The sequence below is a fragment of the Ovis aries genome, chromosome 14 (genome assembly GCF_016772045.2).
Source record: "Ovis aries strain OAR_USU_Benz2616 breed Rambouillet chromosome 14, ARS-UI_Ramb_v3.0, whole genome shotgun sequence".
Taxonomy (NCBI): Eukaryota; Metazoa; Chordata; class Mammalia; order Artiodactyla; family Bovidae; genus Ovis; species Ovis aries.
In genome coordinates this window covers 32,362,823-32,387,468 of record NC_056067.1, presented here as the reverse complement: position 1 = coordinate 32,387,468, position 24,646 = coordinate 32,362,823, and the positions used below count along the sequence as shown (strand labels likewise).

At 45.3% G+C, this 24,646-nt stretch overlaps 1 protein-coding gene across 1 annotated transcript in view; it reads left to right on the top strand.

Annotated features, from left to right (window-relative positions):
- CDH11 (cadherin 11) overlaps nt 1–24,646 on the top strand; it is a 153,842-nt gene that overhangs the window by 43,424 nt on the left and 85,772 nt on the right. The window contains exon 2 of the mRNA XM_015100462.4: nt 21,172–21,300. The gene's annotated coding sequence lies outside the window, so the exon portion shown is untranslated. The remainder of the gene's footprint in view (nt 1–21,171; nt 21,301–24,646) is intronic.

Below are 24,646 nucleotides of genomic sequence, written 5' to 3'. Positions count from 1 at the left end.
TGTGAAATTGCATTGAGTTGTTTCTATTTTGGTCTGCATACCTCTATATTATTGGATTTTCCATAACTGTGATTATACACAAAGAATGGACTATTATAACCCAAACATTAAAGTCCAAGTTCAGTTTGACTCCTGAATATAGATCATGCTAATGACGCTGATAACGATCAGAGTAAGTAGGTAAGGTTCATGGAGGGCTTGCAGTATGCTAAATGCTTTTCATGAATGAGCTTATTTCATCTATACAGGAACCTTATGAGAGAGGTTCCATTTTTATTTCCACTTTAGAGAAGAAGAATTGGAGGGGTACAGAGGTTAAGGCAGCTTGTCTGAGGTTGTCCAGTTAGTAGCAACTACCAGGGGTTGAATTCAGATCCAGACAACTTGCTCCAGAGCTTGCTCTCCTTACTACTTACCAAATCTACAAAGGAAATAGTGGCAGGGGGCGGGGGATGAATTTACATGGTATTCAAAGTTCTAAAGCAAATTTATGCAGGTTTCTTTTCCTTCAGTGTTCAAGTATTAGATTGCCAAGTGTCTTTTTAGCCTGGAAAATCTGTCCCTTTTTACATTTTTTATGTTAAAATGCTCTTTAAAACAATGAAACGAGCGATAGACGATAGTAGTTTCCTTTCAAAAATGTCCCTAAAATTTTGGCCTCCATTTTCTTTTCAATTAGGCCAGGAGTGGGGCGGGGCAAAGATGCTTTTCCTTGGAGGGCAGGACACATGTTTCAGTGTCCCTGCTATGCTGGCAGCACCTGTGAGCCCAGGTGGGCCCCCGGTGGCCCCGCCCCGCCCCTGTCTTTGCCTGCTCCTGCCTCCCTGGCTGGCGTCTGTGTGGGACTCATTAGCAGTGGGTGTGTGTCTCGCCACAGTGGTTCATTCACAAGGCTGCCGGCGGTGCCAGGGATCGTGGCCGCCTCTCTGGCTGCGCCGGCCGGCCGCCGCTCCCCACTGTCCAGTACAGAGCTGGGCAGGACCCTCTCACAGCCCTGCAGCCTCTGGAGTCCCCCTGGGAGGTGCCTTGGGATCGAGGAGGGCAGGTACCTTGGAGATGGCACTGTCGCGGCCGGCTCCTGCCTCTCAAGGAAGACTCTAGGCGGCCAGCGCCTGCGCGGTGACCTCTGTGATGGTGCAGTGAGTAGGCGCTGAATTTAACGCTCCTGGCCTCTCCATCAATCCAGCCCGCATGCAGGTGCCGGCCACAGTGGCCGGCCCGGACGAGGGACGGGAATGATGGCACAGGGATCCCGGCAACGGGAACAGGCTCTGGCGGACGCAAGCTTAGTGCGGGTTTTATTTACGCCCGGGCTCTCGCAGCTGTCCCCTCTGGACCGCTCTGTAGGGTGTGCACTTTTTCTGTACCTGCTACACGAGTCCCGACCTCCAGCTGATTTGAGGTTGGCTTTTAATTCCGGCTTGGGCGCTGCTGCTGTCAGAGCCAGGGCCCGAGGCGCAGCCTGAACTGTTGATCCTATTTGAGGAGTTTAGGAAAGTTTGTTCTGGCCCATTGGTGAGAGAACTGGCGTGAGCTGGGACCCGCTGCCAGATTGTTGTGCCTGGGGACAGCACTGGGGGCACTCCTTTCATCTTTGTCTTTGTCTGGTCTCCTGCTCATTAAATCTTCCTGGGTCTGTGGAGTTGACTACCAATTGGTGCCTGACCTACTTACAGGGAGCCACTACATTCGCCCTCACTCATCATAATAAATGGATCATAAAGTCTGGTTCACTGTGATTCAAAGTGGACTCATTTGAGAATCCTTTCTACTTCCTGGGGTGTGTATTTGTGCATGTGGACGCATGTGTGATGCATGTGTGTGGATTCATGTACGTCTGTGTGTGTGTGTGTGTGTGTGTGTGTGTATTGTGCAGCTACCTGAATGCAGGCTGGCATGTTCCTCGTTGCTATGCTGGTACTTGCTAATGGGCAGCAGTCCTGTGCTGTGTATCAGGGTATCGTTAATAGGCTTGCTGTTTTCCCTGCATCCATCTCCTTTCATTTTCTACTTGGAGCACTTTCTTGTGAGCAAGGGTGCTCACACTTTCTGCTCTTAGCGTCAGCTCTGTTTGCTTCTCTTCTGCCAAAGGGCGCCATGGCGTTACTCAAAGGACCTTTTGAACTGTGTTCAGTGAGTGAAGAGCTCATTCGGGACGGTTACTGGGACAGCACACGCTTCCAGCGGGTCCTGGTTGCCTCATTGCTGGGCCGTGACTCATGCCTTTGGCGTCTGCCTCTGCTGATCTCAGAAGCCATGTGGGAGGTCGGTTTTGTTGGTGCATCCCAGGCTCTGTGACCTTTTCAGCACCGTTTTATCTCACATTTTGAAAGATACTTCCCCTCCCAACAAACTGCAGTTATAAAGTAATAACCAATCTGTTCTCATTTTTAATTAATCGTATATACATAATTGCCAATCAGAGTTTCCAATCAGTATGAGTTAATCAGCCTTAACATTTATTTATTCACCCAGCACCTTCTCTGTGGCTGACCTATGCCAGCTGCTGGGAATAGAAAAGGGAACACGAATCAGTCTTAGTGGGAGTTTCCAGCATATTCTATTGTTAGCTCATCATTTTAACTTGGGGTAAAGTTGGTTGAGCTCCCTCTGTGTGTCCAGAGTGGCAGCAGGTTCCTTGGTAGACCAGCCCGTTTCCTGCTCAGAGCAGTCCAGTGAGGTAGGCATTAGCCACTCCACTTGTCACATCAGGGAACTGACGGAGTTACAGAGTTGAGTCATTCACTCCAAGTCACATTTAATTACAAAGCAGAGGATTTGAACTCAGGATTGCAATGGTCTAACACTTTTCCATGAACTCAGGATTGCAATGCCCTAACACTTTTCCATGGATATTACAATCACTAACTCTCTGAATTCCTTCCGCTCTTCCCTACGGGGTAGGTGTTTGCTTTCATGGGCACGAGAGTGCCCTGTGTTTTCTCCACGTTCTCGGGTTTCTGGTTTAGGGTTCTCCCTCCCCCTTTTTATGAGATATAATTGAAATATAATAGTCCAAGGTGCACCATATAGTGATTCTATATATGGATACACAGCAAAATGATCACCACACTCAGTTAACATGGATTGCTTCACATAGTTACATATTTTGTTCTTGTGATGAGAACTTTTAGACTCTACTCTCTTGGCAACTTTCAAATGTATAATACATGATTGTTTGAAGTCTCTGTAGTTAAGTTTGAGGTCTCTGAAAACCCTAAGTACAGATGAGTCTGTTGCCTCATAGAATAAATGGAGCTTCAGGCTTCCTAAGACGTTCAGCTTACTCACCTCCTGTTTAGACGAGGAAACAGAGTAGCAAAGGGGTTTGCCTGTGGTCACACAGCCTCAGAGTCTGGACATGTACTCAGCACCCCTGATGTGTTGATCACAGCACGTTTCCTTGTCACTGGCTCATCTGTTGTCTCAAGAGGCCTTCTGGGTAATTCTCTCCAGGCTGGTGGTAAGAGCAGCCAGCGTTAGGGGAGGACATTGGCTCATTAAGGGTGGGGTCTAAGTTTGTCCGCCCCTCTGTCCCCAGTCTCCAACACAGCCCCACGTCCACCTAGGTGGTCAGTAGGTGTGTGTTGAATGAAGGAACTGGATGAAATGAAGGGAGGGGGGCCTCCAGGGATAATCCTCTAATCCAATCGTGCTACATTTTTGGTACTTGCTGAACTCCCTTCTTGCATCCTCCCACACCAAAGGGTACTTTAGAATCAAATTGATGATATCAATATTTAATTGGACACTTTGATGATTCAGTCATTTAGCATCTTAAACTATTTTCCTGTTTCTATTTTGGAATAAATTGGCTGGTTCTTTTCATATCTCTCGGCAGAATTTTTTTTTTTTTTTTTTTTGGATCTACGGGAAATTGATGGAGGGATCTCAGTATCAGACTCCTGGTTCCCTTTGGGTGTGGCCACCTCATGTATCTTCCATGCAAGAGAGATGCTGCCAGTTGCCTAATGACACTTTATACAATTGCAAATTTATGTCTAAGACAGATAATATCTTTTTTTTTACGTTATATAAGAAGTGAGGAAGAAGAGAGGGGAAAAACCACCCACGGTTCCTCCACTCTGACTCATAAATTGTCCTTATTTTTCTCCTCCTTTCCAGTACTCAAGAATATTTTTACATCATCGTAATTGGAGTGAAGATTTTGTTTCATAATGAACCACATTGAAATATTCCAACATGTTCTTCCACATTGCTTTACAATTCGCATAATTTCAGTTTGGGGAAGGACTGCAATTTCATGCAGGGTGTGTACTGTATCTTACTTTAAAATCATCCTATTACAACAAGGCAATTTTGGCTTTAGGTGAACAGAAAGATATAGTTATTATTGAGAATCTGGGTGAAGTAGAATAGGATTAGAAAAGATTTGCCATACGTAGAAGGTCCTGTACTTCAAGTCAGTTATTCCATATCGGCCAGCTTGTTAAAGCTCAAGTGCTCTGTTTCCTTAATGAAAAAAGGAACACTGGAAACACACACAGAGAAGCTGAGAACTGGCCACTATCAGAATTTTTTGGTCCTTTTCTCTATTTTTAATAATTTAGAATGTTAAGATGCCATTAGAAGCAAGCATCCTTCCTAATTGCCTGAAGCATTTTCCTCATTTCTGAAAATGGGTAGCATTTTAACTGGCAGGCAAAACAACCAAAGCAATAAACAGTGAAAGCTGAGTGCTTAGGAAAGCCAACCTGGTCTTCAGACTTCTTCAGGAGAAACAATTAGAAAGGCAGAAAATGGCTGAAATAAATCCATCCACTCACGTTCAGGTCAAACATGTTAGAATTCGTCCTTGTAGGAGATTATGGGGTTTGAGGGGATGTGACTGCAGAAGTGACCTGGTGATGAGCTGACCTGGAAGAGAAGGTCGGGAGAGCTTTGGCTAATTCTGTTTGCATTGTAATCCAGCAGGGTCGTGGAGAGGATCTTCTTTAGGCCACTAAAAATAGACAGTCTAGTAGATGCAAGTCAGCTGCCATTTCTCCTTTCTTTTCGTCCTATCTTATTTTGGGAGCTCTCTTCCTTCTTCTTGCCCTCCCGGCTCCTCTGTAACTCGGCGTTTGCTTTGGATAAACCATGGGTGCCTGTGTGCTGGGGATGAGAGGGAGGGCAGGAAATGTCAGGACTCCTACTCACCTTGCAGTTATCATATCCATCCACCTTTCCTTCCTTCCACGCCCCCTCCCTCCCCATTCCTTGCTGTCCCACCTTAACTTGGTCCTCAATTCTGTGTGTTTATCTCTGCAAAAAGACTGGCACATAGAACTACTCGACACGTTATTATTGAGTAAGTGAAAGGAAGAATGATGGTGAGAGCTGTAGAGAAGAAAGCCTTGTAGTGAGGGAACTGTGGGGCTAGGAAGAGGTCTGCCCCGCTGGAATGCACACCCATTACTGTTGGGATGCCCTCCTCTTTCCTCTTCCTGTGTGTACCCCCAGCGTCCTATGTAATATTTAACCTGTTCACATATATGTTCCCTCTGGCTGCCTAGTCATCTCTCTGTTGTATGCTCTAATGGGCATACAAAGAGAAATAATTTACTATTTTCCCTCTTGTGATTCTGTGAATTTCCTGCAGATTTTTGTGAATAAAACCTTACTCTCTTGTACACGCATAGCTGATTCATGTCGAGGTATGGTAAAAACCACCACAATATTGTAAAATAATTAGCCTTCAATTAAAATAGATAAATTAATTTTAAAAAACCCTTACTCTCACCACTGCTATGAATAAAATGGACAAAACAGAGCTCCTGTGGATTAAACAGAGAAGAGGAAGATGTGGGGATCCCAGAACCCCACCCACCCACACACGCTGCCCTCACCCCCCACAGCCCCTGCAGTAGCCTCTGGGGAATCTGGGAATTTCCTAGTCTCTGCTAAACACAGTTAGTAGAATCGCTGGATTAGATCACCACTGAGTTTCCAGTTGGCTCTTAACATCCTGAGATTTGTGATGCCCTTCAACCTTCAAGTCTGAGTCTCTGTGCTTAAAGTTTGTAACAAATGCAGATAATTACACAGTGGGTGCTACAGGAGCTGAGTGACGCAGAGCTTCTGCTCTCTGTAAGTTCACAGGGATGGGGGGTGGCAGGTAAATGTAATGGTTCCCCAAAACAACGAGGTACCCTAGGGCGTAAGGCCAGAATGGCTGATAAAGATTGTGAGCAGTAGATACTGCCTCGTGCCTGCGCGCTAAGTCATTTCGGTTGTGTCTGACTCTCTGTGACCTAATGGACTGTAGCCCACCAGGCTCCTCTGTCCATGGGATTCTCCAGGCAAGAGTACTGGAGTGGGTTGCCATGCCCTCCTGCAGGGGATCTTCCCAACCCAGGGATCTCTTATGTCTTCTGCATTGGCAGGGGGGTCCTTTACCACCAGCGCCACCTGAGAAGCCCTTGATGTTGCCTCTCATTCCATCAAATACTGGTTGAGCATCACAGTTGATTTAAAGGGGTCCCAAGAAAAAGACGTGATCCATTCTGTTTCATTAACCATTTAAAATTTTCTGGGTCACTCATCATTAATTGTTTGCTGTTTATTTTTTCTGCTCGCTTCCTAACTCTGCCACTGGATGTAAGCTCTGCAGAGAGAGCAGCCCTGATGTTTGGACTCTAGTGTCCTGAGCAGGGTCTGACACATAGTAGAGGCTCAAGAAGCACTGGGGTTCGGGTTCGGGTAGTGACGATGCCCTAAGGAGCTGGTGTGTGTGTGTGTGTGTGTGTGTGTGTGTGTGTGTGTGTGTGTGTGTGTAGAGGTGGGAAAGGAAGGTGAATTATCAGGAGGTCATCATTTTGTTAGGGCCTTGGAGGACAAGGAGAAGTTGAAAAAGATGCAAAGAGTTTAATGCATTCTGTGCGAGACAAAAGTGGGATCGAAGGTAGAGAAGAGTGAGATCATATGGTAGGTGGGGCCAAAAACGATCAGTTCCTGGAAGGAGCTGCCCCTGGTGAGGGTGAGGCTGAAAGTTGGCTGAGCTCGCCCATGGAGGCCATTCCGCGGGGGTGAGGGTGGGGTGAGAATGAAAGATTGCCAGGGTTTGAAGCCCTGTAAGTTAGGGGGCTGGGGTGCATTTCTCCATTTTCTAATTCATGTGGCGAGCCATGTAAGCACAGGCCCCAGAAGAAAGCCATCTTGCTTGCGAAAGCCAGAAGAGGCCAACCCAAGGAGGACTTCCATTCTTTGAAACCAGGAGCGGCAGAAGCTGACTCACGGTGCAGGGTAGGCGTGTACCAGCCTGTGGAGGATGGACAGGCCTTCACATCCTCCAGGGAGAGAGATGCTGCCGGCATCCTCCCACAACCCCTTCCTTCCCTCCCCTGCTGGAGACTCTGCGTGTCCTCCACACACCCGCACTGCTCGAAGCTGCCCAATAATTCCAGCTCCATCATGTTTACTCAGGAAATTGCTCGTTGCCTGAGGCGGGGTCATCCATGTGAGAACCAATGGGATAAATAACTGTCTGGCCTCAGTGTCTGGAATGACTGTGATCTGAGGACCGGCTCTCCTTTCGTGGGCACGTGGCCCTGCACCTGAGCGTGTTTTCCGTCCCCATGTGTGGTGCAGCCTGGGCGAGTGTATGACTTCTCAGCCAGAGCTCTGCCTGTGAACCTTCGTTCAAGTTATTCTATGCTGCCATTTCTCCTCTTCTCGCTTTTATCGTGTGATCAATACTGTATGTTTTCCGTGCTGTAGGCCTCCTTGCAGGCAGCCTTAGATCCCCTTTGGGATAAAATAGGATGTGCATAAGACGCGTGACATGAATTCTCGAGAGAGGCAGGGTAGATTCTTGTCCAGTGAGTTTGCAGCCTAGTTTCTTCTCCAGGAAGACCTGCCTCCCTGGAGAGTTCTGGACTCTGGCTCTTGCCTCCACCCCCGGGTGGGGACTGAGGTTTGTCTCCTCCTTGTCATTCTGTCTCTGCCTTGGAAGGGAGCCATGGCCATTCCTTGCAGTCCCCTCACGCACGGGATCTGACACCTGGTCACCCTGCGGCTCCTGCAGAGAAACCATGGCATGCCGGGGGCAGGGTCTCTGTGGGCCCTGCGCCTTACCACCCCCCACTCCCGGCCTCGGTCTCTCCTTCTAGGGCCCCCCACCACCAGTTCCAGTCAGTCATTCCTGCTGCTCTTCACAATATCTGAGTACCACCCTCATTGTTCTTTACTTCATATCTTCTTTTGGCTCATTCTGCTTTTCTTCAATATTTTTAAAGAAAATTATATCATTTATCATCAATAGCAAACTAGTGCCTCATCATGAATACAAAGTGTTAGATGCTCAGTCCTGTCCCACCCTTTGGGATCCCATGGACTATAGCCCACCAGGCTCCTCCGTCCATAGGATTCTGCAGGCAAAAGTACTGCAGTGGGTTGCTATGCCCTTCTCCAGGGGATCTTTCTGACCCAGTGATTAAACCTGGGTCCCCTGCATTCCAGACTCTTTGCTATCTGAGCCACCAGGGAAGCTTCCATCCTAAATAGAAATGCTGAGTGCTGCTGAGTGCTAGGTTGCTTCATTCATGATCAATTCTTTGTGACCCTATGGATGGTAGCCCGCCAGGGGATTCTCCAGGCAAGAATACCGGAGTGGGTTGCCATGCCGTCCTCCAGAGGATCTTCCCAACCCATGGACTGAACCCATGTCGCTTGTCTCCTGCATTGGCAGGCAGGTTGTTTACCATGATCACCACCTGGGAAGCCCTCCTAAATAGAAGGTAGCCCTCAAACAAAGAAAATAAGAAGGAGACAATATAGTCAGGTCTACTCTGAACCTGAGACTACCTTCTCAATTAGAAGAGAGATTTGTTCAGGGATCACCACAAGTGGAGACACTGCTTTTGCTGAGATCAGGACTGAAGGATAATTGAAAAGGTACTTCACTTCCTGATTCATTGTCATTTAAAGGGAATAGTAATAACAGTAACTTGTTGGGCCCCTACTTGTTGCAATCCCTTGTCAGGCATTGCACTAATTGTTCGTCTTTACATAGAGTCAGTGTAACAGAAATGTGATAGATTTTTTATCATGATGATGTGGACTAACATTTAGTGAACAATTAATTTGTGCCAGAAAATAAAAGTGTGCTTTGCATGTGTTAACTCCTTTCTCCTTACCACCAGAGTTTCTGAAGGGTATTGTGATGCCTGTCAGATAAGGAAGCAGTCCTGAGTCATGGAGCTGGTGAGGAGTCAAGTCCCAAATGGGAACAGGCAGGACTGCTATTTCCTACCCCAGCAGGGGCTGCGCTTCCTGCCAGGGTCTGTCTAATCCACAGCATGGCCCCCCTGCCCTCTTGCTGCTTGCTGGGTGGCACGCCCACTTGGTCTGGTTCCTGGCTCTCCCTGAGGTAACCAGACCATCTTTTCAGGGGCTGTGAAATCTGGCTGTGATTACATGTCTCCCCGAGAGCTAAAGGAAGACTTTGTTTGCCCTCATGGTCTCCTGCATATGCAGTGTCCTTTTAAAGATGGCTTCATCCTGGTATCTGGTTTGCCCCATGAAATCACAGACTCAGAGTGACTATAAGGGAGGGAAAGAGCCTCGAGGTCTTCTAGCTCAGTATTTTCCCAACTGTGGTCAGAACTCTGTTGGAAGGAGCTGAGCTGCTTTTAGCTGGGGAACTGATTGCTTCAATTGCAGAATTTTGTAGACTCAGAACAAGAAAGAACCTTATTGACTATCAAGTCCAGTCCAGTGCCCCGGGTCAAAATTTATTATATAAGTTGCTGGATATGAATGTGGTTTAAATATTTTAAGAAGTAAGAGATCAGCATGTTCATAGTGTGTTTGTGTGTGTGTGTGTGTGTGTGTAACTTACACACTTACAGTATCAGATAACTAAAGATATCAAAGCCCAGAAACCATAAGGAAACCCTGTTTCAAAATTCAGCCTGATTTTCTGTGGCAGGGGCTTCCCAGGTGGCAATAGTGATAAAGAACTAGCCTGCCAATGCAGGAGACACGAGAGGTGTGGGTTTGATCCCTGGGTTGGAAAGATCCCCTGGAGGAGGGCGTGGCCATCTACTCCAGTATTCTTGCTTACAGAATCCCGTGGACAGAGGAGCCTGACAGATTATGTTCCATGGGATCACAAAGACTCAGACACAACGGAAGTGACTTAGCACACACCCAGCACAGTGGAAGACCTCACAGAGCCTCTGATTTGAGTACAGAAAGGCCATTTGCCTGTCACTTCCACATTAATGATCTAAGTTCAGTCTAATAAGATGACCCAACTCTATGCAACTGTGATCAATGCCATTTTATCTTCAGTTTCAGTTCTTACCATTGAAATTGATAAAAATGGACTTCACTTGTTATTTGAAGAATTTCTTTTTAAAGATGAAAGAAAGAAATGGACGATGGTGTGTGTGTGTGTGTACTTCTGCCTGGGAGGGGAGTCCAGGGGGAACAACCTAGAAAATGCTTCTTATGAGGATATTAGATTCTTGATATTGGCATGCCATTCTTGAAGAATCTCAAAATTGATGCACACAGTGGAGAATATTATTCTACCAATAAAGTGCAACAAAGTATAGCTGAAACCTTTTAATGGCCCACTTCCCCTGCCGACCCTGAATGAATCCAGCGTACTTAGTGAGGTGTGATAAGGATGCAGAGTGCCCACTAGACTAGCTTGCTGGCTCACATAGCCTCTCTGTGGCCAAATTCATATTTATTCCTGAAGAAAAACTGCAAGTCACCACCCACAGTGGGCCTTCTTTGCACCTGTGCCCAGGTGGGACTTTGGTGTTAGGGACTCACTGCTTTATTTATTTTTGATCATTTGTTCAGAAGTTATTTGGGAGCGTTAGTTTGTGCTTCTGTCCACCTGACTTACAATAAAGAAGAAAACATTCATGCTTCCTGACCTTGTGGAGCTTGTCGACACTTTGAATTTGTACAGCTTGTATCTTCAGAGTAAATGTCTAAGAGATAAATAACAAAATGGCATTTTCTTTTCCTTAATTTTACATTGCAGAAGGACAGTCCTATTTACTTTTGAGAAGCCTTGTTTTGTTTCCTTCTGAAGAAAGAAACAAATGACCTCAAGAGAGAACCCTCTCCTACTACATCGTACATCAGCCATATTGCTATGGCCCATGCAGTTTGCTCTCCTTCCAAAGAGAGGTCTGAGACTGGGACTGTTTCTAGCACATAGCAAAAACTCAGACAGTGTGTGTGGGCGTGTGTGTGTGTGTGTGTGTGTGTGTGTGTGTGTGTGTGTATAAAGACCATCTTTGTAAATATAGATGTTTGCAAATAGGTGGCTTTCCTGGCTGTATGGAGGCTGCTCAGATTTGATGACACTACTGTTTCGGGCCTCGGGTCACGGTCAGAAGTCTTTGCTGTTCATCATTTCATTTGGGGGGTGGTGCGTCATCAGTGTCTGCTCTCTCTCTCTCTCTCTCGCTCTCTCTCTCTCTCTCTCTCTCTCTCTGGATACTTCAGTAGCCTGGTAAGGTGATGGAGCAGTCCTTGATCTTTTGTTTTCCAATCACTGCATTATTTCCCTAAATTGGTGCACTAATTTATGTCTGAAGAAAATAGCTGAATGTCGTGGTTGGATGGATTGCCATAGGTTCAAACTGCTTGTGTCCAAATCATGGCTTTGTTGTTTCATGACTTTTTGAATAAGGGGCAACTTTATTGAGAATTTCTGCGCCTCAATTCCTTGTTATGAAATAAAATAGCACCTGATGTAGAGGATGGTTATGGGATTAAATTCTACATGACAGCCCAGGACCTGGCACGTTGTGAACTCTCAGTAAATGTTAGAAATCATCTTAGCTGTTTGGATTAAGGTGTGTCTGTGTGCCACCCAGTTCCAGGGGGTGCGGGAGAGCTGAAAGAGTTAGCATCTTGTGTATGTGACTGTAACCACACCCTCGAGTCCTCAGAGATGATTAAATGCTTCACTTGGCATCAGAAGTATTTGGGGAGTATTGATCACACTGAGTATTTTTCAAACTCAGTACTTGTACAAACACATGGATTTACTGTCAGTCACTAAGGAAGTACCTATTGGTTACCCAGTCTTGTTAATAGCCAATTGCTTACAAAATGATAGTCCATTTACTGATCTTAACTATTTTCGAAAACAAACTGAACAGCTCCACATAGCTTTTATCAAGGCTGAGTAATTTGGGCCAAGGGAGTGTCTTATTACAGTCCTTAAAAGATTATGAATTTTACCTGTCATTTGACATCAAGTAGGTAAAAAAGCAATAGGTTTTCAGTGGTCTAAAATTTAAAAAATAAACACTTTTATGGTGGTTCTCTATTTCACCTCTACCATTTCTGCATTTCTCCCGTAGGCCAAGTCCTTTAGAGGGTTAGCAGGCTGACCCAGGACAGACAGAAAATGAGCATTAAGACTTGATTTCTGTCTACTAGGATCTCAAAGCTTTCTTAGATGCAATGTTGGAAGGGGCAGGCAGCCATAATAACAAAGAACTCTACCCGTTGGAGAAATCAAGACATAATAGGGTATACTGAGGGAATCTGGATGCCCAAGTCCACAACAGGGAGCAGGGAAAGTTCCACCACAGTTATACCAACAATGAATGGGAGGGGAATTCAGCTGAGGGAATGGTATGTGTGGGGAGGTGCATAGCCTGCTGGGAACAGCAGGCCTTACCTGGGCAGGAGGTGAAGCTGGGACAGACCAGGAAGAATTGTGGCAGCTGTGTTGAGCAGTGTGAATGTTTCTTCACCTGGTAGGGAACCATTTACAGTTTAAATATTCTCAAAATCATTATGTAAAGATTGCTGTTTAGGCTTCCCTAGTGGTTCAGTGGTTATGAACCCACCTGCCAGTGCAGGGGACATGGGTTTGATCCCCGGTCTGGGAAGATCCCCATGCCTTAAGGCAAGTAAACTCGTGCACCACAACTCCTGAGGCCTGCTTAGAGCCTGGGAACCACGGTTAATGAAGCACACCCGCCCTAGAGCCTGCGCTGCACAAGAGAAGCTACCACACGAGAAGCCTATGAACCACAACGGGAGAGCAGCCTCCACCTGCCACAACTAGAGGAAGCCCTCCAAGCAGCAATGAAGACCCAGTGCAACCAAAAATACAATATTAAGATTGCTGTCCAAGAAAGTTTCTGTTTTGTCATGTACATTACTGTCAAATGTTGAGATATTTGTTCATTCACAACAAGGAGACAAGCTAAATAAACTTCAGAAGAAGGAGCAAATATTGTTCTGAAACAGGTGTGATCACGTGTGCCCTGCTTGCTTGGTTTACCCCAGCAATTCTTTCTACAGCTTTTCCAGTTGATCTGGTGGACATCCCCAAGATTCTCCTGAAGCTAGATTATATTTATTTTTATTTGCTTTCCATCTCCTCTTCACCATGGCCCCCCAAAACTTAAAAAGTAAAATTGCTGCTATTTTAGGGGAAAATATGTGTGTATATACTCTCTTGGAGAAAGGCTTTTCATTTTCTTTCTAAGTGCTCCCAGGTTCTATAACAAATGATGTGACTTTTATAGTGGATGTGTTTAGCTTTTCCTCTTTCTCTGACATTGTATTCCTTTTTTATTCAGTAGAGAAATCATGGCGAAGTGGGAAGGCAGATCCTTGGGAGCATGGGAAATGTGGTTTTGAATTCTTATTCTACTGCTAATTAGCTTTGTTATCTTGGGCAAGTTATTTAACTTCTCTGAGGTTTGATTCCTTTCTCTTTTAGGAGGTACGAGCAGAATAAAACAAGCCCTGCTCAGTGCTGTCGGGAAGATTAATTAAAAGAAAAATGCATGTAGAGGCACCAAGGCTATATATATTGGGGGCATGTAGTGGGTACAAGTGACACTGGAGCATCCTCTATTGCAATTGTTAATATGGTAAAGGGTGGAAAGAGAAACTCCATCATTCGGGCAAGAAATAGGGATAAAATGTAGAGTAGCAGGAGGTTTGCTCATATGCTAGGAGACTGTTTGTTTATTCATTTCCCAAAGATATTACAAAGGCTGTGAATATTTATTTAGTTCTGCTCCCAATAGCCCTTCTAATAGGGAATTATTTGGGTACAACGAAAGACATTTGTAAATGCGGCTGATAAGGCTGACACTGGACAAGGAGTGTTTTGTTGGACACAAGAATTCTATTGTCCCTGGCTTCAGTTGTCAAGTGCCCGGGGAACCCAGAATTTATGGTGACAGCACAATGGGCCTTTCAGGGCCCAGCGAAAGAGCTGTGAGATCCTGCTCCCCGGCTTTTCAGGGCTTCTAATCTTTTTATCGGGCCTGGACAATGCCGGATTCAGCTGCTGCCTGCGCCTCCTGACTGTCCATTGGCCGTCAGGTATTGTGCGGTAATTACCATGGTGACAATGGGCCCTCTCTACGCCAGTCCATCGGTGCTTTGGAAAACGGCGAAGGTTGTCACTTTGTATTAGGTGCCTCTAAAGGCATGGCTTACTTAGAAAAACTACCAAAGAGAAATCAAGATAATCGTGTTAAGAGTTTGATTTAAAGGGCCACTGTGTCAAATCCATTTGGAGCCCAGGAACTCTTTATGGATGTTTCCTTGTAATTACAGCCAGACGTTGGGCGTCATCCTGCACAAGCAGCAAGTAGCCAGCCATGGCGAGTTTGCAGGGAGCCCCGAGCTGTGGGCAGCTGGCAGCCCTTAAACGTCTTACGGAAGCAGAGGTCTAAGCTGAGCCTTTGAACTCTGAGGGGTCCCTGAACTTCTCTGAGAATTCAGTTTCCTCATCTGAAAAGGAATGGAGTGGAAAATGCTTATGGATGAATATTACATATTCAATGAGTATGTATTAATATATGCAAATACAGTCCCATACAGATGTGAGAGTTGGACCATAAAGAAGGCTGAGAGCTGAAGAAGTGATGTGTTTGAATTATGGTGTGGGAGAAGACTCTTTAGAGTCCCTTGGACAGCAAGGAGATCAAACCAGTCAATTCTAAAGGAAATCAACCCTGAATATTCATTGGAAGGACTGATGCTTAAGCCAAAGCTCCAAGACACTGGCCACCTGATTCGAAGAACAGACACAGTGGGGAAAAACCCTGATGCTGGCAAAGTTTGAGGGAAAGAGGAGAAGGGGGCAACAGAGAATGAGATGGTTGGATGGCATCACCAACTCAATGGACATAAGTTTGGGCATACTGCAGGAGATAGTGAAGGACAGGGAAGCCTGGTGTGCTGCAGTCCGTGGGGTTGCAAAGAAGCAGACATAATTTAGCAACTGAACAACAACAACAAATATATGAAGGTTATCCACCTACCATGCTGCTGCTGCTACTGCTGCTGCTGCTGCTGCGTCGCTTCAGTCATGTCCGACTCTGTGTAACCCCATAGACGGCAGCCCACTAGGCTCCTCTGTCCCTAGGATTCTTCAGGCAAGAACACTGGAGTGGATTGCCATTTCCTTCTCCAATGCATGAAAGTGAAAAGTGAAAGTGAAGTCTCTCAGCCATGTCTGACTCTTAGCGACTCCATGGACTGCAGCCTACCAGGCTCCTCCATCCATGGGATTTTCCAGGCAAGAGTACTGGAGTGGGGTGCCATTGCCTTCTCTGATCCACCTACCATATATTTGCTCTGTAAATAGCAAATATATAATAAAAGGTAAAGCTTTTTAATCATACACAATTGAAAAAGCGTAACCTACGTGTTTTTGTAATTGCAGCTACTAATTATCAAGTGTCTATTCTAAGTGAGGTATTTATTCTCACTATTCTTTACAATAATCAACAATCCCACAAAAGTTATTGATATTCCCATTTTATAATGAGGAAACGGAGGCTCAAAGAATTCTTGCCAAAGTCAAATTAGCTTGGAAGAGGCAAAGCCTGGATTTTAAGTCCTGTCCCCTCACATTTAATAACTTACTTCTTCCCTCTTTTTTTTTTTTTTAAATATAATCTGCAAACCTGTCTATCTTACAAAATACGCTTCATCATGTGGCTTTGGAACTTGCGTGATAACAGGAAAGAAAAACACTCAGTGCTGAGTATTGTTTTGGTTTATTCACCCCTTCCACAATGTCAGGAACATGTGACCCCTGTACAGGGAAGTAGCCCCCATTACAGACACCCAGTCTCAGCTTCCTCTGCCCCTTCCCCTGCCTGAAGAGCAAGAGCACACAGCAGCATCAGCAGCACAGCTTGGCATTCCTAGACCAACAGGAAAGGGTATGGCCTTTGCTTGAATTCTTTGCCCAATAAAAATTTCAAAAAGCTGATATTTTATTTATTCAATAATAATATATTTAATCATAGTTCGTATTACTCAGTTCCATGCCAAAATATCTCAGATTCCCTATGGTGTTTTTATACCAAAAAGTAGAAATGAGCGATCACCTTTCAGAGGAACAGGCATGATTTACCCTGGCAAGTAGGTCTTGTCATGGATTCTTAAAGCTGGCGGGAAAGGAATGGATTTTTTTTAGCGATTTGATCTGTTGCTTCATTGCACTATATGTTTGGGTGTTTACCACTCAGCCTCAGTTTTTTCACCTGTGAAATGGAGCTGTCACTCTCTCCTTGGGCAACACTCCCCGACTCAGTGGCAGTTCTTTCCCTTTTATACCCATCACTGCTGTGGCATACTTATACACACAGTAAGTGACTTGAGGATCCTGAAGCAGGCGCTGATGGAGCACGTAGAGTGGAGACTGATATAACCTAATTCATGTGTATTGTCAGCGCTTACCCTCCCCCACAGCACTATATGATGTTGGTGGTGTTGGTGGGGTGCTGTTGACAATGATCCAGGAATACACCTGGCCTGGCTGAGTCCATGTTCTAGAAGAAGACCCACACGTGGAGAGCTGGGAGCTGGGCATTTGATCTGGAGCAGAAACCTTACGAGAGGGATGGCAATTTGACTCAGGGGTCAGAGGGGAAGATGTGGCCCTGTGTGTACCAAGCCTTCCATACAAGTCAGAGTGCAGCGAAGGAAATCAGCCTCCGCTGCTGAGTTTCCTCCTCAATTTTGATACCCTTGCCAAGTGTGTTCTCCATCCCACTTCACACCCTTGGCTTCGTGGATTTCTTTTTCCTGTTTCTCAGTCTGTCTGAACTAGTAGATGGCCTGGAGAGTCTGATTCTAAGAGGCTCAGAAGTGTGGGTGGCCAAGCACGGCAATGGGAGGGGCTGCTAGAGGGCCGGGCAGTAGGTGAAGATGGCCCATGATGGTACCCAGGGCTTGGGGAGACTAAAGGACGGTGCCCTGAGAGTAGGTAGGAGTGGGTGCTGCAGCGCTGGGTTGTATTTCCCTGTCACAAAAGGGAACATATGATTCCAGGTCTTGGAGAGTCATTAGATGTGAGGGGCAGGCAGGGAAATGAACATTCCAACCCAGAACACCAACAGTGCAAAAAGAGAACATCTGTAGTACACTGCCCAGCTCTCTCAGACCCAGAGAACTCTTTTTTTATTCCCCATCAACTCTGAAAAAGTACAAAAACAACTGAGATTTTTTTCTGTTCATTTTTTTCTCTAAGAAACACAGTGTAATTATATACCAACATTGTCCATAGAACCTAAATCCCCTCTTTCTCAAAAGTTTGCAGTAATCAGAATTCATAGACAACTTACCCATTTATTTTTGCTTTCCTTCCAAAGCTCTTAATGATCAATGTGGGCTTTTGGTGAGAGGAGTTTTATAAGAGATATTTTACAGGGAAGAGCCCCTGGAGAAGGAAACGGCAACCTACTCCAGTATTCTTGCCTGCAGAATCTCTTAGACAGAGGAGCCTGGTGGGCTACAGTCCATGGGGTCACAAAGAGTCGGACATGACTGAGCGACTAACACTAACTAGAGAATGCAAGGCAAAGTGGGAGTACAATTCATTTTTATAGATTTGACAACTAAAGTTTTAAAAACATTGGCTACAGGTATAGACACGTCATGAACTGATTGGAGACAGCAGAAGGGAAACAGAGGAAACACAGGCTCTGAAGTCAGTGCTGCTGGATTCTGATCCCACTGTGGGTGTTATGGGCTAGATGCCCAGGGCAAAAGTTTGATCTTTTTAGGGGTTGGGGTGAGATACCCCGATGGGTTCATGCTACCCAGAGTGGATATACGCATTGAAAGAGACTACATTGGTAAGGACAGCATCAAATGCCTGTTCCATCCCTGTTCATGGTGTTCTATTTATCCATTTCTGGGTAACATACCATCCCCAAATTTAGTGTCTTATAACAACTGTCTATCCTTACCTCTTACAACTGAGTGAACTCATCTGGGCAGTTGTTGCTTGGGGTCTCAAGGTGTAAAGTCGGATGGCTGGAGTCACGTGAAGTTCCAGGTGGGTTGGATGTCTAAGACGGCATCTTCACTCACCACTAGACTCTTCAGCTTAGATGCCCACAGCAGCTGGGGATGGCTGGGCGTCTCTCTAGCTATTTGTGCAGCTTCTCCACATGGCTAGCTGGGGCTTCCTCTCAGTATGGGGATCTAGAGCATTCAGACTCCAGACATGGCAGCTGACTCCTCCCAGAGCAACCTTTCTAAGAACACAAGGCAGGTTACCAGGTGTTTAGGACACAGCTTCTGAAATCAAATATTAATAGTATCTCTTTTGCTATGTTTCATTGGCTCAGTTCAGTTCAGTTGTGTCCTACTCTTTGTGACCCCACGGACTGCAGCACGCCAGGCTTCTTTGTCCATCACCAACTCCCAGAGCTTACTCAAACTCAGGTCCATTGATTCAGTGATGCCATCCAACCATCTCATCCTCTGTCCAACCCCTTCTCCTTCTGCCTTCAATCTTTCCCAGCATCAGGGTCTTTTCAAATGAGTCAATTCTTCCCATCAGGTGGCCAAAGTATTAGAGTTTCAGCTTCAGCATCATCCCTCCAATGAATATTCAAGACTGACTTCCTTTAGGATGGACTGGTTGGATCTACTTGCTGTCCAAGGGACTCTCAAGAATCTTCTCCAACACCACAGTTCAAAAGCATCAATTCTTTGGTGCTCAGCTTTCTTTATAGTCCAACTCTCACATCCATACATGACTACTGGAAAAACCATTGCTTTGACTAGATGGACCTTTGTTGGCAAAGTAGTGTCTCTGCTTTTTAATATGCTGTCTAGGTTGGTCATAACTTTTCTTCCAAGGAGTAAGTGTCTTTTAATTTCATGGTTGCAGTCACCATCTGCAGTGATTTTGGAGACAGAAAAAAAAAAAAAAAAAAAAGGTCTGTCACTGTTTCCACTGTTTAGTGATGGGACCAGATGCCATGATCTTAGTTTTCTGAATGTTGAGTTTTAACCCAACTTTTTCACTCTCCACTTTCACTTTCATCAAGAGACTCTTTAGTTCTTCTTTGCTTTCTGCCGTAAGTGTGGTGTCATCTGCATATCTGAGGTTATTGATATTTCATTGGTTACCCCAGGGCAATTTAGAGTCACATGGAAGGAGATCACAGAAGGGTATGGTTCTCTGGGCATGTGATTCATCCAGGGAGGGCTGTTGGAGAGTAGCTATGACATGGTTGCAAGTTGGGTCCTTCCTCTGGGGTTATGAACAGGTCCTTCCCCTGTGGCTTTTTCTCCATGACTCCATGTACATCTGGGAATAACCTCAGCCCTGCTCCATCATTGACATCCTGGAAATAGCACACATGGCAGGAGCCAAAGGAGATACGGGTTCTATCCCTGGGTTGGGAACATCCCCTGGAGGAGGGCATGGCAACCCACTCTAGTATTCTTGCCTGGACAAGCCCATGAACAGAAGAACCTGGTGGGCTACAGTCCATGGGGTTGCAGAGCCTGACGGACTGAGTACGCACGCACAGGACAGTCCTACTGTTCTTGCTACAGTCACCAAATTAAGGTGCCGTGAACAGATTTCAGTAGATGTACAGTCCATCCTCAGCCCTGTGCAGATGGGGTTCCCATGTTGCTGTTGCCCCTGTTGTCTTGGAGAAGGCATTGCATGTGAAGAGTTGATAGGTGGAGCCAAGACGAAACAAGGGAAAGCGGGTCTGGGAAAATGAAGGACAATAAAGTCAAAGTGGGCGTCCCTGATGGCTCAGATGGCCAAGAAACCACCTGCAAGGCAGGAGACCCCAGATTTGATCCCTGGGTCGGCATGATCCCCTGGAGAAGGGCATGGCAACCCACTCCAGTATTCTTGCCTAGAGAATCCCCATGGAAAGAGGATCCTGGCTGTCTGCAGTTTATGGGGTTGCAAAAAAGTCAGACATGACTGTGGGACGAACATAACGTCAAAGTAAGAAGCTGTTTAAGCCCTTAGTGCAGCCTGAGTTGATCCTCGAAAGTAGATGTTCTAGAGAGGAAGGACATTCAAGAACTCCTTTCTGCTGTCGTGTTCGGGAAGTTATGCCAGCGGCACCTTCCTTGGTTCAGTGCCTTGGTTTTTTGAAGATGGCAGCTGTTCAGACACTCCATACTCCTCTCTTCATTCATTCAGCAAATATGCATGGAACAGCTGCTCTGGGCTAGGAAAAGTGGTAGACACTTGGGGAGATATGAAGATGAATCAGACCAGCATCCAGGCAGAACACAGCCCCCACACACAGAAACTCCAGAATGTGATGTGGAGCAGGAGGGGGAACACAGAGGAATGTAGTCCTGATAAAGAATTGCAGCTCTGTCAGCGCAGCGCTCTGCTCTGCCAGCGCGGGGATGACATCTCCTATCACGACCGCCACCGCTGTCACCCTTTGCCCTTGAGTCTGTCACTCCACCAGGATTTGACAGCACCAGGGTGGTGCTTCTCTCTTTAGAAGGGAGGAAACTGGCTTTGGAGGCCAGTAAAATGCGGATTCTATCAGCAACTGACTCTACGATTTCCTATCTCCCCCACAGGTTTGTTGTTAGTGCTAGAGCAAATACGTATAAAGTATGTAGCATAGTATAAGACTTTGGCTATATGACTGCTTTTATCTTTGTTATCAAAGAACTGAATGCGTAACGTTCATCGAACCATCCTGTGGTACCTCTACATTCATGACAAGTTTTTCCCACTTTGCACACCATTGTGATCATTTATTTACATCTCTCACTTTATACAGGGACCCTTATTGTCAAAGAGAAAAGTGTGTCCTATGCAACTGTGTACCCCCAGTGTTTAGGAGAGTATCATTCTCTTGATTCATGTCACCTCCAGGTTACTAATGATCCTTTCACTTCTTGCAGAAATCGCTGTAATATTCAGCTCAGAGGTCTCCTGACGATCCTTCCACTTGCCATTTGTTGAATGACCAATCAGATGGGTGGAGTTTTGTGTTACAGAAACTGGCAGCAAGTATCCAATGGGTGAAGAAGGTAAGATGGACCAGCATTACTGAGTGTATCAAATGTTACTCTATTTGCGGGGACGGAAATGATGGTTTCCAGGCCCATCCCACAAATGTGCCTGCCCTCACAGATCCCAAGTAGAATTTGACAGGGCAGTAATCCTGGGCTTTGAGGAATGTGATTATTCCTGTTATTATTGGGTTATCTTTATGGAGCACCTATTATGTCCCTGTTCAAAGATGATGATAGTTTTTTGTTTGGGGTGTTCTTCTTTTTGGACCATAGAAGATTCATAGGAGATAGAAGGAACTAAAAGGGTTATATAATTCCTTAGCAAAAACTTGGCTGGAGAGACTAACACGACTACCATGTTGTTCTTTATCCCCTTTTCTTCTTTTGAAAGAATTCTTTAAATGTGTACAAGGTGGCTTACCTCCCGCAAGGAAAAGACATTGCTAGGAGGCTGAATCTTTGAGCTCTCAAAAGACAGAGCACTAGATCCTAAGCTGGGAGACTGACTTCAGCTCCAAACCTGGCTCCATCGTTCACTGTCTGTGCCCCTGGGTTAACAAACTCTTCTCAGGGCCACGAAGGTGGTTGAGTCCAGAGTAACTAATGGTCCTTAAGTTTTCGGATTCTATGGATACATTCACCTCCTTTATCAGCTCACTAGTAATTGAAGCTATTTTTATAGGATGTTGAAATATTCAGATGAAACTTTAAGAATTCATTCTAGCAGCATGACTTGCCACACGGTACTGTCTTAGACTCACCCTTGCATGTGTCCATGTGAGATGACACTCATCTCACCGTGAGTGTCCACCAAGTGACTTAGATGCAGAGGCCAAATGCAAGTCATGATCTTTCCCCCCTAAACCTTTACCTTGTCCTGTGCGCCACATTTCAGTGCCAGCATCAAAATTCACTGAATCTGAAACATGAGTGCATCCTATATACCTCTTATCTCCAAGAGTAATTGATTCCGATTGGTTTACTCTCTGATTATCTCTGAAACACTTTATTCTCTCTACCCACACTGCCACCATCAAATGCAAGCCAGAGTCCCTTTCTCCAAGATTCTGCTGCAGTTGCCACCTAACAGATCTTTATGCCTCCAGAGTTACGTTTCCCTCTGCCAACTCCAGCGTGATCCATCTTTCATGCATATCCTGAACAGTGTCCCTAAATCCAGATAGTATGTTGCTTTGCTACTAATCCTTTCACTTTGAGGCATCTGAATTCCTTCTCAAGCTTTCAGGACCCTCTAGTAATGGGCCCACTGTTCTGCTGTTTAGACCCCCACTCAGCTGTTGTCTCTGCACACCTGGCCTTCACTGTGCTCATCCACTCTATGTCTCCTCCAAGGCACGACCTTTATTTCGCAGAGCCCAGTGATCTCCCTTTCCTCACAAGCTACCTTTTCCTCATTTTATACCTTCGCTTGCACCTCACTACCTCTAAGGATTTCCTTCTGATTGCTGAAGACTGAGCTATGGGTGTCTCCCGGGCTTTAGTCATCAAGATTATACCATTTACTGTGATTCCCACATGGATTGTAATTGTCTGTTTAAGGTATCTGTCTTCCTTGTCAGACCTGGAGGTTCTTGAGGATTGGCTTTATTTTGGGACCACCGGGTTCCTGGTTGTAAGCACTATTCTGGCCCCAAGTAGGTTCTCTTAATAAATATTTACTAAGCATATGAATAGAGACTTTAAGATAAGAAAGGGGCCCTGATGTTACCACACAGAGAAAAGTCACAACACTGCCAGCTAACAGGTATTGAATGCTTATGCTATGTCAGGAACATAAGGTCTTTAAAGGTATCATTTCCCTTAATCTTTGCAAAAACCTACTGTGATAGGCACTATTAATATTTAAGATTTTATAAATGAGAAAACTGAATTTTAGAAAAGATAAGTAACTTGCCTATGGCCATATTGCCGTACTTTTCTTTTAATCTTTGGAAGTTTGACTTTAGCCAGAGCTTTTATCTTTGAGCACTCCTCTCTTTTGTTTTCCCCATGAGTGAATCTGGCCCATTATGGACAAAAGACATGTCCTCTATGGCAGGCTGAAGACTTTTTCTGCAGCCCGCACAAGCTGTTTTTACTTAGATGGTCAGCCCCTGTGACTGGGACGTGTAAATCTTTGGTGATTTTCCAGATGTTTTTCACTCATGTTTTAATGTGGGTTTGTTTGGGGACAAAATTTCAATTTGGGGAGCCCTCCCCCATCTGCTTCTCTCACGTTCTGGTTGACATTTGTCATGGGAATAAACCACTGAATGAAAACACTCTTAGTGGAGGCAGGGCCATACTTCCCTGCAAATGTACCAATATGATTTAGAAATTATGTGGCTGGCTCCTCTCACATTAGCATATTTCGCTCTGAAGCCTGGCTCAGCAGAGGAAACGCATCCCTCCTGTGGAAATGCCTGTGAATGACGATCATCTCATTTCTGCCAAGCCAAATAGGTCTCTTCATTTCAGCAGCCCTTCGAATTTTTCAATAGGACATGCAACTGACATTTCCTATTTTTCTTGATAATACTGACAATTAGAATGAGGTATCAGTGGAACAGAGTCAGAAGTTAAATAGAAAGTACTTCAGTTTAATTTATCTTCTAGGAAATTGTTTAGGTTTTTTTCTTCCACTTTGAAATTAAGAACAGCCTGTTTCTAAGCGTTCTGCATCGCTTTTATTCCAAGGAGAGGAAGGTAAACTATCCTGATGTTTGCAGCACCCTTAAAAAAACACAGCATGGTACAGATGGAACAGTCCTTAACAGTCCTTTGATCTTTCAGAACAATCTTCTTGTTTTAGACAAAGGATTTTTTTTTTTTTTTTTTTTTGCCTAGAGAGAGGAAAGGGTTTATTCATGATCATACTATAAGGTTTTGGAAGAACAAAATGAAACTAACCTACAACTTTGGCTCAAGACTCAGATTCTTGATCCTCAATCCGTTCATGATGCCAGCATTTCTTAAACAGATGCCTATGATGTACTGGGACACAGGCAGGGATAAAGTAGCTTTCATTTTCTTCAAGGAGCTTACAGTCAAGGAGCTCTGTATAAAGTACCCAGAATCCTAATAGGAAGAGAAAAGAGGGATATGGGGGTTGCATAGAGAGAGAGAAACATGTTTTACAAATGGTGGTGAAGTGGTTTGGACTTACAGGATCAGCTCTCCAGCTGACTTCTAGGGAAATCCACTTGAACTTCTGTTCTTGGTACATCTGACTGACTTAGACATCTTCCCAGAGCAGGGGAGGGGTGACCTAAGCAGCTACAGGACGGAGCTTCCCGGCCGTGCTATTTCACTGAGCTTTTAGTAGGGCAGTGGGGCACAGATAGAATGTCTTAAAGTGAAA